This window comes from Lepisma saccharinum, chromosome 24, assembly GCF_977018435.1.
Source record: "Lepisma saccharinum chromosome 24, izLepSacc3.1, whole genome shotgun sequence".
NCBI lineage: Eukaryota > Metazoa > Arthropoda > Insecta > Zygentoma > Lepismatidae > Lepisma > Lepisma saccharinum.
This window is the reverse complement of record NC_139252.1, coordinates 40,984,974-41,000,474: the sequence shown is the minus strand read 5'-3', so window position 1 is coordinate 41,000,474 and position 15,501 is coordinate 40,984,974.

Genomic DNA, 15,501 nt, shown 5'->3' with positions numbered 1-15,501 from the left:
ATCTCTTGAGAATATATATGTATATACATATGATATGCAATAGAAATGTATTTACATAGAAAATTTATTTTTGTCATGCTGAAAATAACATCCCATTTCTGTTTAATAATCTTATGTATCGGAATCGGTTAAATATCGGCATCGGTTCCAAAAATTATCGGTGAGTACATCGGCAACGGTAAATTTTCAGCTTCGTCACATCCCTAATTTAAATTGAACCGAAATAAAAGTTCCTGGACCGTATTAAAGATTGATTACAAAAAAAGTTCCTGGACCGCATTAAAATTCATCCGGAGAAAAAAGGTTCCTGGAGTGTATTTAAATTGATCCCGAGAAAAGGTTCCTGGACCGAATTGAAATACTTTAAACACGAAAAGGTTCTTTACGGTCCAGAACCCATTTACGCTTGCTGATTTTCTCTCCTGGACCGGAATTGAATTAATTTACAATGCCTGGACCTTAACAACCCTGGTAAGACGATCTTCTCTTTCATGCGAAAGGTGCTGGGTTGGATTCAGTGAAGTGTAAGGGCCGCTTTGGACGGAATGATTTCCTTTAAGATTTTCGCTAGTACAAATGTTACGTCAGGGCCAGCCTTAGGTGGGTACGGGGGGCATACAATATATTCGGGGCCTATAACCAAAATTTCTCTGGGAAAAAAAATCCAGAGATTTTCGTTCCTTTACATAAAAGCAATAAGCAGAAGGCAAAGCGAAGAATCATGGGAGGCAAATAAAAGTTTCATAATTAGTAGGTTTTCTTCTCATGTCCGGTGTACCACTGCTGAGACGTTTATCATATTTAATTTTAAAACTGGGTGTATTCAATAAGAAACTATTACCTTACGTATCAAAATGGAAATGTTAAATCATATCCAATAACATTCTTGATCATAATTTTCTTTTATTTACTTTTCAGTTGTGAATTTACATTTTCGCTTAATTATTTAATTCTATAATTAAAGGAACAGTGCAAATAACTATCTTCGGATGAAATATTTGAACACGATTTTTATGTAGTCAGCCCCGTAGTTAGAATTGATCTCCAGTTATGGTTTAACAGGGACTTTGTAAACCAAGTCCATTTTTCGAAAGTTTAATAGTATTAAAAGAAGGTAAATTGTGTGGGGAAAGGGGTCATTAAGTTAATATAAAATTGAGATACATCATAAAATACTACAGTTTTTTTCTGTATCTTCCAAAACATCTCTTGAATTGCAAATGACTGCTACTGACACAATCCCTTAATACACACTCCATACTATATTTGATGTTACAGATATTTATATCATACATGTTAAAATGTACAATATTCACCTCAATCATAGTGCCTACCGTACATTCCACCCCCGGCCTTAGCAATAAAACTTAGGATCTGTTGACATTTGACGTAGATGCGGAAGGAGTGTGGATGATGACATCAAAGTCACAGATTTCTGTCAAACGAGAGGCTGCAACAGGGGAAGGGAAAGTACAGATAAAGGAGACTCCCTATGAAAGAACTTTCTAAAGTCTAGACAACCTTTTAAATACTTTCCGCTAGTTAGGACTTCTGCTCATCAACAAGATGAACGAATGTAATAGCTACTGTTCATGTTCTGTAAATGTATCCTTCACCAAGTTGCGAGCAAAAAATATATCCAAAATTTTTCACGTAAGTTCGTATTTAGAGGAAGGTAAGCCAAAACGAGCATAAATTTGGCATTTGTGGAACATTTTATGGTGTGTTAGCGGGATGTTTGAGGTGCGTGATGAACCACTGCCAAAGGGGGGACATGGGCCACCCAAAATTCGAGCTGGCCAACCCTTCCAAATTGTGAGTTTGTCAACTTATTAAGCGATATGAACAAGAAAATTGTTAAAAATTTGAAGCCATTAATCAAACCTGATACTGCATAGGCTATGCATAATGATTAATTTGCCGAACTGAACATAAGAAGTTTTATTTCTCTTCTTAGAAGCCACACAGACACAATAAGATTGAACAAAAAAGATTAAGTCACTTCACAGACTATTTCCCACACATGAAAAATTAACGTGGACATATTTGAGTATGACAATGTTTGGAAACAAAACATTTTAACACTTCTCCTTACTCAAATATGCATACATACATATGACCGTAACTATTTTAAACCTAACTGTGATACATAATTGTCATGCACAATTTTAGATACAGGTTTTGTTAATAAATCTGCAATCATATCATTCGTTGGTTGATAAACCAAATGAAAATCTCCTTGTTGAACAGCATCCCTAATATAATGATGTCGTACATCAATGTGTTTTGTACGCCTATGGTGCTGAGAATTTTCAACAATTTTATGAGAACTTAAATTATCATTAAAAATTGTAATTGGCACCTTAATATCAATTATCTCTGATAACAATTTTTTCATGAATTGTGCCTCTTTGGCGGCATCACCCAAACTTTAATACTCTGCTTCGGTACTTGAGTAAGCAACGGTTCGTTGTTTCCTCGATACCCAATTTGCAATTGAACCTCCAAATTTTACAACAAGACCACTGTATGATTTACGATCTACCAAATCATTAGTCCAGTCAGCATCTGTGTACACTTTTACTTCATTTCCACCTTTTTGAAACTTAAGTTTATAATCTAGTGTACCTGTCAAATATCTCAAAACTCTCTTTGCTGCAACCCAATGTCTTACATCATAACAATTATTGAATTGACTGAGTTTACTATAAGCAAAATCAATATCTGGTCGTGTACAAACTGCCAGAGTCATGAGACTACCTACCAATTGCTGATAGGGAAATTTGGTTTCACATTTCTCAGCTTTTTCTAACTTTACATTTAGCTCCATGGTAGTTGAAACTGTTTTGCTATTATTCATACCAAAACGTGTAAGTAACTGTTTAGTATACTTCTTCTGAGATAAAGTCCGAGTATTCAGTTTCTTATTCCTGTCAACCTTCATTCCTAGACAATGTCTTACTGGTCCCAGTAGAATGACATCAACATTTCTTTTAGTACATTGATCAACATTTGTTTTCACATGCATCTTCACTAAATACAAAAATATCATCAATATAATGCTACAATCATCTTTTTACCCTTTATACATTTTGTATACACACAAGGTTCACATTTTGATTGATTGTATTGTATTTCATTTTGATTAACACATCATGTATTTTCTGATTCCAAGCTCGACTTGCTTGTTTAAGACCATACATACTCTTTTTGAGTAGGCATACTTTATTATCAACCTGATAACCTTGTGGTTGTTCCATATAAATTGTCTCATTTAAATCACCATTCAGGAACGCAGTACTTATATCTATATGCTCTATGGCCATATTGTATTCTACACCAATAGCAAACAAAAGTCTGAGCGTAGTGTGTCTTACAACAGGTGCAAACGTCTCTTCATAATCGATACCGATCGTTGCGTAAAGCCCAGTACTACTAATCTAGCTTTGTATATATCTATGTTTCCATTTACATCTGTTTTTACTTTATATACCCATTTACTTTCAACAACACTCTGGTCCTTTGGACGATCTACTAATTCCCAAACTTCATTTCTTAAGAGTGATTTGTATTCATCATCCATCGCTCTCTTCCATTTGGAATTTTCTTTGCATGTTGTAGCATCTTCAAAACTTACAGGTTCTTCAAAACTGATAAAAGATGTGTCGGACAAATCATAATCCCCTGTCCAAATTTGTAATTGCTTATTTCTAACAGGTCTACCATTTTCTTGAACAAGAAAATGAAACTTCGATAGCGCACCACTCCTCGCGGTAACCCCTGTGGTAATCAGAAAGCTATCGAGTGAACAGTTCTTGCCTCCAATGCATGGTCTGATACAAAAGAGTTACCGCAAGGAGTGGTGCGCTTTTAAAGTTACATTTCAGGGATCTTGCTTTATCATCCAAAGCAGTGGAGACGATCTTCACATCTAAGATCTACAGGTAAACGAACATCCTTTTCTATTGCATCTTGACCCTGCCAGACCAGTCAATCGAAGCGTTAAATATCGAATGCTAAAGTGTTCTCCTTATTTTGCAGGGCGAAACCCCTTAGATGTACAAAGTACCTCTCGTATAAGCGAGTTGTTTTATGCTGGCACAGCCTAAGTTCAATCCCAAAAACACAGTGGGGTTTTATACAATAGTACGAAATAATGAAAGTATATTTAAAATATGTAACGGATTTCACCCCAAAAGCTATAGAAAACAGTATATAACTTAACTTAACTATGGGTATTTCTCAATTAGTAAAACAATTAAAAATAAAATTAATGCAAAATGGACTAATATCTTTAATCAAAATTTCCAATATCGTGATTTTGAATTTTTTTTTTTGGAAGAAAAGGAAATTGTATTGGAACAACGGAGGGCTCAACCCCTTCGTTATTTGTCGTTGATCTACCAGTAAATGTAATAATTCAATTCTCTCTATCGGAGAACAGAAACACTAGCACTTCAATGACCTCATAGCAAGAAAACAAGAACTTCTGAAAAGGAGATTAAGACATGAAACGTCATGAGGACTTGGCTACGATCTTAGTTGAGTTAAGGCCTCCGACAAGTTACGGGCCAGAGTATGGTAGCCATTAATTCAAACTTGAACAAGTGCACTAGAATTGTGTTCAGTCGATGAGCAGGAACTGGATAATCGAGATTGGGGGATTATATGCATGAGGATCACGAATGAGAGTATCGAAGGGAAAGGGAGGGGGTTGAAGAGAGACAAATACATGCTAGAGAGAAGACTCGCACACACAGAGATGGACAAAAACAAAGATAGGGAATAACCCGAGAGAAATAAAACAGATATAAAGAAATATAGACAGAGACAGGAACAAAGAGAATAACCAGAGAGAGAGAGAGACAGAGAGAGAAAGAGAATGTCCAGAGAGAGATAGACAAAGACAGGAACAAAAACAATAACCAGAGAGAAATAAACAGATACAAAGAAAGATAGACATAGAAAGAAAGATAGCCAAAGAGAGATAGACAGAGATAGGAGCAAAGAGAATAACCAAAGAGAATTAAAACAGATACAAAGAAAGATAGACATAGAAAGAAAGACAGAGAATGTCCAAAGAGAGGTAGACAGAGACAGGAACAAAGATAATAACCAGAGAGAAATAAAACAGATACAAAGAGAGATAGAGACATAAACAAAGACAGAGATAAGAGAGAGAGAGATAGAGGCCAGAACAAAAGCAAAATATTAAAATAGTCAGAAAAAAATGGAAAATACAAACAGGTAGATAGACATAGGCAGCGAAAGAGAGAGAGGGGGATAGAACAAGAGGAGTAAGGAGAGACTGTCCAAGTGAAATAAAGCAGATTAAAAGAGAGATAGGGACAGAAACAAAGACAGAGCATAACCAAAGAAATTAAACAGATGGAAAGAGCTGTAAAGAGGAAGAGAGAGAGAGAGATAGAGAGAATGTGTGTCTGTGTGTAGCAGCTTCTGTGCCAATCAAAAGGTTACAAAGCTAACCTTCAGGAAGGGCTGTTGGGGCGGCTTAACCTTCAATCACGACCGCCTTCCGCTTTGGCAACAACACAAATGAATAGCCGCGCATGCTCAGTGCCTTTTATTGATCTGTTGGGGTTTGCCGTTCGTTCAACCTGGAGGGGGAGGTGCAGGAAGGTCACTCAGCACGTGGAAATGCATTTCCACCCCTTCCCTCAGACCTTACCACCTTAATTACTCTCCAGATCACATTCGGCGATCACTTTTAGCATCCAAGAATTTCACATGCGAATAATGAAACTAATGAAATATAAGTCGGAAAGAAGGTTCATTGAAATTCTGGATCAGCTTACCTGTCATCAACGCTATATATCAAGAAATTTTAGTATTTCAGTTTGAATTGAGTTTTGAGTGCACTTTATGCACAGCTAGGGTAATCGGGACTGGATCCACCACAATTTAAAGTGGGATTAGAACCACTATGTGCTTCCAGCGGGTATTGATCCAGGGACCTCTTGATTACAAGGCAACGACGTTACCACTATGTCATTGGGGAGGCCCTGTAACGAAAGTACATACAATGCATGCAATGCAATAAAAATAATTTGCCCCTTCAGCAACATCAGCCGAATCAATATACTGCATTGAGGATACAGATATACAGAGACAGAGAAACAAGGAGAGAATACCCAAGAGAAATAAAACAGATACAAAAAAGAGATAGGAACAGAAGGAAAGACAGATAATAACCAAAGAAATTAAACAGATAGAAAGAGATGCTGTCTGGGTTTAATTTTGAAAGTCTGTACTTAATATTTCTTTCCTCTAATTGACCTAATCAAATTTCTGTTTCCTCTCTCTGCTTTCCCCTTTCATTTGCGACTTCACCTTCTCTCTTTTCTAGCTCTCTCTCTCCCCTTCTTCTCTGTCTGTCTTGTCTTCCACGCTTTTTGCTTGTCTTTTACGTTTTTTGTCTGTATGTACGTCTCTCTCTCTGTGTGTACGTGTCTACAAAATATTTATTTCAACCCAGTTGTCCTTTCCTCTATTAGTTCCAGTCACATACCCAAGAAGGGGACAAGGAGGATATGCGCCCCTTCCAACTATGAAATATATTAATGTGGACTTTTAAAAACCTACGAAGATAACACCGATAATTTTTCAAATTTTTGCAAGAATTTCGATTTTGTCCTTGCTTAAATGATTGGGTTGTTTTGTGGAGAGGCAGGCCCCAGAAGTCTGCAGTTTGAAATATTTGTTAATTTTAGTTTTACAATTTAGTCGGGGCAGTCTATTCATTTCTAGGTCCTGTCACAACTTTTCTCGAATTGCAGCCCTGATGCGAAAATGTCCCGTTTGTTTATATCACATTTAGAAATGGTTTTTTTATTGCAATAATCTTTCCTAGAACGTATAAGGGTTGCCCAAATGAAAGTGAGACTTCGTTTGTTTTTTTCTGTAATGATTTATTGGTTGGAATATATGAACATACAGGAAGTAAAAGTGATCCATGGGTGACAGATCCTCTACTACACCAGCGGGGTATGCTGCGTTTAAGATCTGGATAAGCTCACTATGACACCTGGTCCGAGGAGAGAAGACTAGGCTCATTCTTGACGTCTTCAAGGAACCCACGTTGCCATCCCAACGGTAGTGAAGTTGTAAACTTATAAAAATTCAGGTTGCCAACTCATAAAAATTCAGGTTGCCAACTTATAAAAATTCAGGTTGTCAACTTATAAACATTCAGGTTGCCAACTTATAAAAATTCAGGTTGCCAACTTATAAAAATTCAGGTTGCCAACTTATAAAAATTCAGGTGGCCAACTTATAAAAATTCAGGTTGCCAACTCATAAAAATTCAGGTTGCCAACTCATAAAAATTCAGGTTGCCAACTTATAAAAATTCAGGTTGCCAACTTATAAAAATTCAGGTGGCCAACTTATAAAAATTCAGGTTGCCAACTCATAAAAATTCAGGTTGCCAACTTATAAACATTCAGGTTGCCAACTTATAAAAATTCAGGTTGCCAACTTATAAACATTCAGGTTGCCAACTTATAAAAATTCAGGTGGCCAACTTATAAAAATTCAGGTTGCCAACTCATAAAAATTCAGGTTGCCAACTTATAAACATTCAGGTTACCAACTTACAGACATTCAGGTTGTCAACTTATAAACATTCAGGTTGCCAACTTATAAACATTCAGGTTGCCAACTTATAAAAATTCAGGTTGCCAACTCATAAACATTCAGGTTGTCAACTTATAAACATTCAGGTTGCCAACTTATAAACATTCAGGATGCCAACTTATAAACATTCAGGTTACCAACTTATAAAAATTTAGGTGGCCAACTTATAAAAAGTCAGGTTGCCAACTTATAAACATTCAGGTTGTCAACTTATAAACATTCAGGTTGCCAACTTATAAAAATTCAGGTTGCCAACTTATAAACATTCAGGTTACCAACTTACAAACATTCAGGTTGTCAACTTATAAACATTCAGGTTGCCAACTTATAAACATTCAGGTTGCCAACTTATAAAAATTCAGGTTGCCAACTCATAAACATTCAGGTTGTCAACTTATAAACATTCAGGTTGCCAACTTATAAACATTCAGGATGCCAACTTATAAACATTCAGGTTACCAACTTATAAAAATTCAGGTGGCCAACTTTTAAAAATTCAGGTTGCCAACTCTTAAACATTCAGGTTGTCAACTTATAAACATTCAGGTTGCCAACTTATAAACATTCAGGTTGCCAACTTATAAACATTCAGGTTGCCAACTTATAAAAATTCAGGTTGCCAACTCATAAAAATTCAGGTTGCCAACTCCTAAGAATTCAGGTTGCCAACTTATAAAAAATCAGGTTGCCAACTTATAAACATTCAGGTTGCCAACTCATAAAAATTCAGGTTGCCAACTTATAAACATTCAGGTTGCCAACTTATAAAAATTCAGGTTGCCAACTTATAAAAATTCAGGTTGCCAACTTATAAAAATTTAGGTTGCCAACTTATAAAAATTCAGGTTGCCAACATATAAAAATTCAGGTTGCCAACTTATAAAAATTCAGGTTGCCAACTTATAAACATTCAGGTTGCCAACTTATAAAAATTCAGGTTGCCAACTTATAAACATTCAGGTTGCCAACTTATAAAAATTCAGGTTGCCAACTTATAAAAATTCAGGTTGCCAACTTATAAAAATTCAGGTGGCCAACTTATAAAAATTCAGGTTGCCAACTCATAAAAATTCAGGTTGCCAACTCCTAAGAATTCAGGTTGCAGACTTCTAAGAATTCAGGTTTCCAACTCCTAAGAATTCAGGCTGCCAACTCCTAAGAATTCAGGTTGCCAACTTCAGAATCGTCATTATCTTCTTTTTTTGAAACAGGTTAATTCACAGTAGCTAATCAATTTTTCTCCAGTATTTTACTTTCTAGGCTTGAGGCTTTCCAGATAGCCTAGCTAGCCTGGAATATACGCCCCTGCTCTCCACATAGCCACCGTGTCTGTTGAAGCAAGTGTCCCGGCTCGTCACAAGGGTTGGATACCCTGAGCGAAGAACGTCCGTGGTTGACTGCGGAACCAATCTTCAACGAACCTCAGCATCGTTGGTCCTTCAGATGTTTTATTAATGGCCCGAAGATGTCGCAGGCCGAGAGATCGGGGCTGTAGGGACGATGGTCGAGGACTTTCCAGCGGAAACGGCACACCTGTGCAACATGAGGTCGTGCGTTGTCGTGCAAGAGAAGAACCGAATTTGACAACATGCCAGGTAGCTTACTCTTGAGGGCCGATTTCAGTTTCTTTAGCCTGCAAGACGCTTTTGTAATGTGATGTAAGTAATATTTGTTAAAATTCTTTATTATCTTATCGGAATTTTAGTTTCAGTTTGTTTTTAAAATCCACTTAGTGTACAGAAAATATAATCGGGAGTGGACCTGCCACTCAAAGTGAGATTCGAACCACCATGTGCCTTCATTGGGTATCGAACCCGGAACGTCTTGATTACAAGGCGACGACGTTATCACTGCTCCATCGGCGAGACTTATCACCATTTTACCCACGAATATATAATTCGACTCCTATCGTTTAGGTCCCTTTGACACAAATTGTTGTCAGTTTTTGACTCTCACTGAGGGCAGATGGGACTAGATTATAAATATACAGTGTCGCAAAACAACTTCAACAACGCTTGGGTGCTGGTAGATATCATAAAAAGTAGTAACTTTTCCTTATGAACATTTCCTCGAAAGAGCTTAGTTTCGGCGCTATAAGCACTTAAAATGTATCCTGTATGTATGCAACCCAACACAGCAAACGACTGCTCTGACATAAGTTCCAGGGGCGCGCGTCAGGGTTGTCACTAGCGTCACTTTGCAGTCTTACCTGAGCAAGATAGAAAATAATGATACTTGCGATGTTCTAAGAAGTATTTTAAAACTTACCAAGGAATAGGATTTCCAACAAGTGACGACTGAAATTCAAGAACGCTCATTATAAAAAAGTTTCCAACCTGTTTGAACTGTCATGCAATATGAATAATCTCAAGAGAGGCTTGCGACAGATGTTGATGAAATCGACGAACGAACCAATGCCAACATATGCTCGCAGCCTCGTTTCGAACACGCAGACTGTAACAATTTATTTGGAATCTATACCATGGTATGTAGCATAATTTCTAATCGAGTCCGTCACATAATACGGAAGCAAGCCCCTCACTGAAAACAAAATAATGTTAATGTCCTTTGAAATAAAATGAAAAAGAGTCGTTTAAACATACAATAATTCAGAATAAAATTAATAAAGGGATAAACTGCTTATTAAGAGCCGGCCTTGTGAAACTCACATACATACTATCTGCCCACCCTATTTTATCAATATATAGGGTTACCAGACGTCCGGATTTTCCTGGACATGTCCTACATTTTAGCCTTGTGTCCGGCGTCCGGGAGGAATTTGAAAAATGTCATGTTCTACATTTTGAGCGTCCCATAATAAAATTAGGGAAACACGTGTTTCACTTTAACAAAGAGAAATCATGCAAGTTAAAAGTCTATTGACTGCGCTCCCAAACTCAATAGTGACATTTATCTTGATTCAGTCATTTCCGAAAAAGAAAAGAAAATATTGTCCTGCTAGAGGACAAACGGAAAAACGGAAGCATTTAATGAACAAAAATTTTGGGGCCACATTCTGATGATGCGAACGTTCAATGCCTGAGAGTAATTTCTTGCCTTGGGGTTTATACTGATGAAATAATGTGTTAAAAAAAAAAAAAAAAAAGGTAAAGTGTTCCCCTGTGCATAGCACCACGCCATGAAGGCGTATAGGGGGTGTGGGGGTAACGCCCCACACTTTCTTGATCCGGTCGTGAGTGGGGGTGATGTGATCAGCATCACGCCCCTGACCGCCTTTACCCCCCAGGGTTTCCCCCAGGTACCCATGTTATTCGACGCTGGGTAGGCGCCGGGGCCGCTTCCACCGTTAGAAAAGTTCCCGGATTTGAACCGGCCGGGGATCGAACCCGGGACCTTCTTGATTGTAAAGCAGGGGTTTAGAGAACGAAGTTGTTTAGGGTGTCCACTAGTCAAGAAAGTCGTGAAGATCAAGAAAAAATAAAGAAAGTAGGTCAAGAAGTCAATAAAAAGTCAAGAAATTATACTTGTGGTCAAGAATGTTTGCTATCCCAATGACTGATTAGTGGATTTAGTTTATATTACTTAACTTTTCTGCCCCTTTGGCTAGTCGCGAATGGCCATGAGATAAGATGGATGAAGAGACAATCACAAACATATAGGGATGACAACACGAGCCCCACCTAAGATTATACTGGCTGTGAGTCCAAACGCCAGAGCCTCGCTAGTCTGCAAAATGCAGTCCAGCATGCATTAATAGATAAAATAGGCCTAAATCTCTTGTTGTATACTGCTGCAGTTTTAATTTTAACCAGCCTTTTGGTAGGATTTTCTTATTCCTACCACAATTTCAATCTGCTTTCAGAAAAATGCATAGTACTTGCACTGCGCTGGTAGAAATCGTAGACAATGTAAGTAAAGGAATAGACGAAAATAAAGTTACACTTTTAGTCTTGTTGGACTATTCAAGAGCGTTCGACTCGATCAATCATGAATTGCTATTGGACAAACTGTATCACTATGGCGTTACCGGAAACGTGTTAAATTGGTTTCGATCATATCTCGGCAACAGAAAACAACGTGTGAAATATCGGGAACCGGAAGTTACATACTCTAAATGGTTAGTTGCTCAACAAGGCGTCCCTCAAGGAAGTATATTGGGTCCACTACTATACATGATTTACGTAGCTGATTTTGACCTCGCTGTCCAATATTGCCACTACCATCAGTATGCTGACGATTAGCAAATCTATATTCAGTGTAATACAGAAAACTACGATAATGCGATGACCAAACGTCAATTTGATCTTGATGCTATAACAAATTGGTCACGGAGAAACTCCCTTCAATTAAATCCATCAAAATCTTGCTTCATGACCATAGGAACTCATGGTACCCTTAAGAGGCCATATCATGGGCAACGAAAAAACAGACCTTCATTCAGAACACTTTTACTCGAAAACTATTTGAGACATTTGAATGAGCTTTGTGGTGAATTGATTAGAAAGGATGAATCTTAACAGTGAAGATTGAAATTTTTTTATCACTTCCGTATTTTAAAAGATATTAGCTGTCAAATATCTCACTTTTTGGATCGGCGTATAGAGCCCGATTCTAAGTTACTGTAAAAATTAAACCTTGCAAGGCTTTCTTGCATCCTTCCTGAGTAAACTGATTTTTTGTTTCTTTAAATTGAGAGGCCCATTGTGACAATACGCCATTTGCAAACATTGATATGCATTTTCAAACAGCTTTGAGAATGGCTTTATTCGAGCCATAGCGGGGCTGGCCATCGGCTGGCGGGGTTATGTTCAAGTCCTACAAGTTCAGCCGTCTGCCGATAGATGACTCTGGCCAGGTTTTACAATAGTGGGCGTGGCTTCACTTACTTCTTCTTCTACCCTTGGTATTGTCTTTTCCCTTGGGGGCGGCTTTTGACCGTGCTCCGACCATTTCGGAAAATCCAAAGTTGATTTCCTTCACCCGGCTGTTTTTCATTGTGTTCCATTTGTCTTATTTCTATTTTCCAAAAGGATAAATACATTAATACAGAGACTGTCCCAATTGAATATTACGTACATTATAGCAAAATTAAAGTTAGTTTTAAGTCAATTACATGCTTAAATAGGGTAATCGGGACTGGGGCTACAGGATAAAGTGGGATCCAGACCACTGTGTAGTTCTACCGGGGATCGAACGTGAGACTCCTTGAATACAAGTCGAGATAATTACTACTAATTTCATCGAGGAAACTCAATGACTTATTTGGGGAGGGGTCCGAACCCCTCCCCAAGAAAGACTTTCCAAGTGCAAAAATTAAATAATGAAAATATATTTGTGTAGCATTCATTTATTACATAATCGATGGTTATAATTTCCTTTGAACTTATTGATTGATTTGTAGTTTCTAAGTCCACTTTTTGCACAGAAAGACTAATCGGGACTGGACTTACAGTTTAAAGTGAGATTCGAACCACTACTTGCATCCACCGGGTATCCAACCCGGGATCCCTTGATTACAAGGCAACGACGATACCACTGCGCCATCTAGGAGGCCCACTCTTTGAACTTATTGGAAGAAAGATTGGAATTAGGGGGCTTAGAAGGACAGTACCAATTACCAAAGAGTTATGATTGCACGCTACTATTTATAACAATATACATAAAATATTAATCAGGAACTTTACTTTTCGCTAACCGGATCTAACATTCTCTTTTATTCAATAAATATTCAATTCTTCATCAATTTGAAATGCATTTCTTTGTCAGGGCACTTGTTTTTTATGCAAATTATGCCGATCTTAACTACAGGTAAGCTAGATAATGAATACGTGCTGTTATCCGATATTTTTACCTATTTATGTGGTAATAATATAATTTTAACTTAAACATCATATTATTATTATTATTATTATTATTATTCCTGACACAATTGGTTCGGTGTATTTCTAGATACGTGCCTTGGGAGGCCCTACAGAAATTACAGCGAAAGGAAGTGAGACAGTCGGGTACAGTTCTTGTCTCGATCTCTGAATATAATTTCAATTATAGTCACATTAACTTCAACGCATTTTAAAAATACAATTTGTGTCTATACAAAGAACACACTTGTGCAATACATTCACATTTAGAGAACACCGATCTATTTCATAAAGAGGTAAGACAACTATGCTGAAGGTAGATATTTAAATTTTAAAAATAATTCACTGCACATTCAATTATACTATATGTAATGTTATGTTATAATAATGGAACCCACATCTTGCAAATTTTTTAATTCTAGTTTCATTGATATTTTACTTTGGATATTATGTGAATACATTAATCGTGATGGAGGGAGAAAACACACCGGAACGACAAGTGACCGGCGACACGTGTCGCTTGAGAATTTAACCAATCGAGCGTAGGCATGTGCTGCCTGTGTGTGAAACGTTGCTGCTGATTGGCTCGTTCCCAAGCGACATGTGTTGCTTGTCGCTTCGGTGTGAGTTCTCCCTAAGAGGGCGAGTGACAATGAATTCAATTATATCTTCATAGCTTGTTCGTGACTGAAAGAAGCTACTCGTGTCGCATGTCGCTCGGATTGGGACTTTCTCTCAATATCGTGTATCATGTCGACTCGGTTTGTTGTTCGTGCATGTTTTGCTTTAAACTGAATAGGCTCTTGTTGCTTGATGTGAATGTGCCGTGTCGCTTGGGAACGAGCCAGTCAACAGCAACGTTTCTCAATGTAGCTGCAGACCGAAGTGACAAGCGACACATACCTCCAGAGAACAATCCAATCAACAGCAACGTTTCACACAGCTGTAGAATAACATGTCATACAAGCCTGCGTTCAATTGGTGAAATCCTCAAGCGACATGGATATTTCATGCCGTCTAAAGCAAAATATTCACTGTGCATGAGCGAACAACAGGCCAGGGCGACACGATGCACGGTATGAAAAAGAACTCAGTCCGAGGGACACACAAGCAACAGACAACACGAGCTGAATGTTTGGAAGCATTTATTACTGAGAGCCAGTTACCAAGAGACACGTGTCGCTTGTCGCGTGTTGCTTCGATATGAAGTATCCCTAAAAGTAAGCAGCTTTTGAATAGTTAATAGGTAAACAGCAGTGACAGCGCCAGACTTTCTTACGTGGGAGAACTACTGGATACCTGTCAAAGATTTGGGTGGACCACATCTTCACATAAATATATTTTGATATTCAAATTTTACGTGATCGATACTAAGAGGGTCCCTACCCTTGCAGCCACTTCTGTAGCCTTTTTAGCACATATGCTCTTAAGCTGACAATAACTATTAGTTAATCATTTTCAAATGCCATTTTAACATGAATTAATTCAGAGAACAACCAGTATAGCATACAGGTATGAATAAGCGCATGATTTTCTAATGTCACTATATGTTTGTATTCACCACACCTACCATAGTTTATCAGAAAGATATTAATTTACATTGAAGAACGAGATCAGCTCCTGCGTGGCCTAGGGACACGAGATCGAGTATGAGACTCCGTCTCTAAAATAGAGCCAAACCAGAATTGGAGGTAGGATATTTATTCCTTCTCATGTGTGAGCCGACGAACTGTAGCTATGTATACAGTTGTGAAATACGTTTTCTACCACACTTTCCTTTTCGTTTTGGAGAAAAACTACCAGTTGCCCTGTAGTTTCTAATAATTTTTGACACCGCTGATTTCCCAACACCAGCCACTTCAGCGATTTGCCGCACAGTCATGGATGTGTTGTCACTCAATGTAATAATTCTAGAACGTTTTCTGGGTGTTATATCCATACTGAAAACACGTAGGAACACGGAGCACAACAAAAGTGTGTTTACTACAGCCAAGCACTCACAGAAGTCTGTTGGTTAAGAATTGGC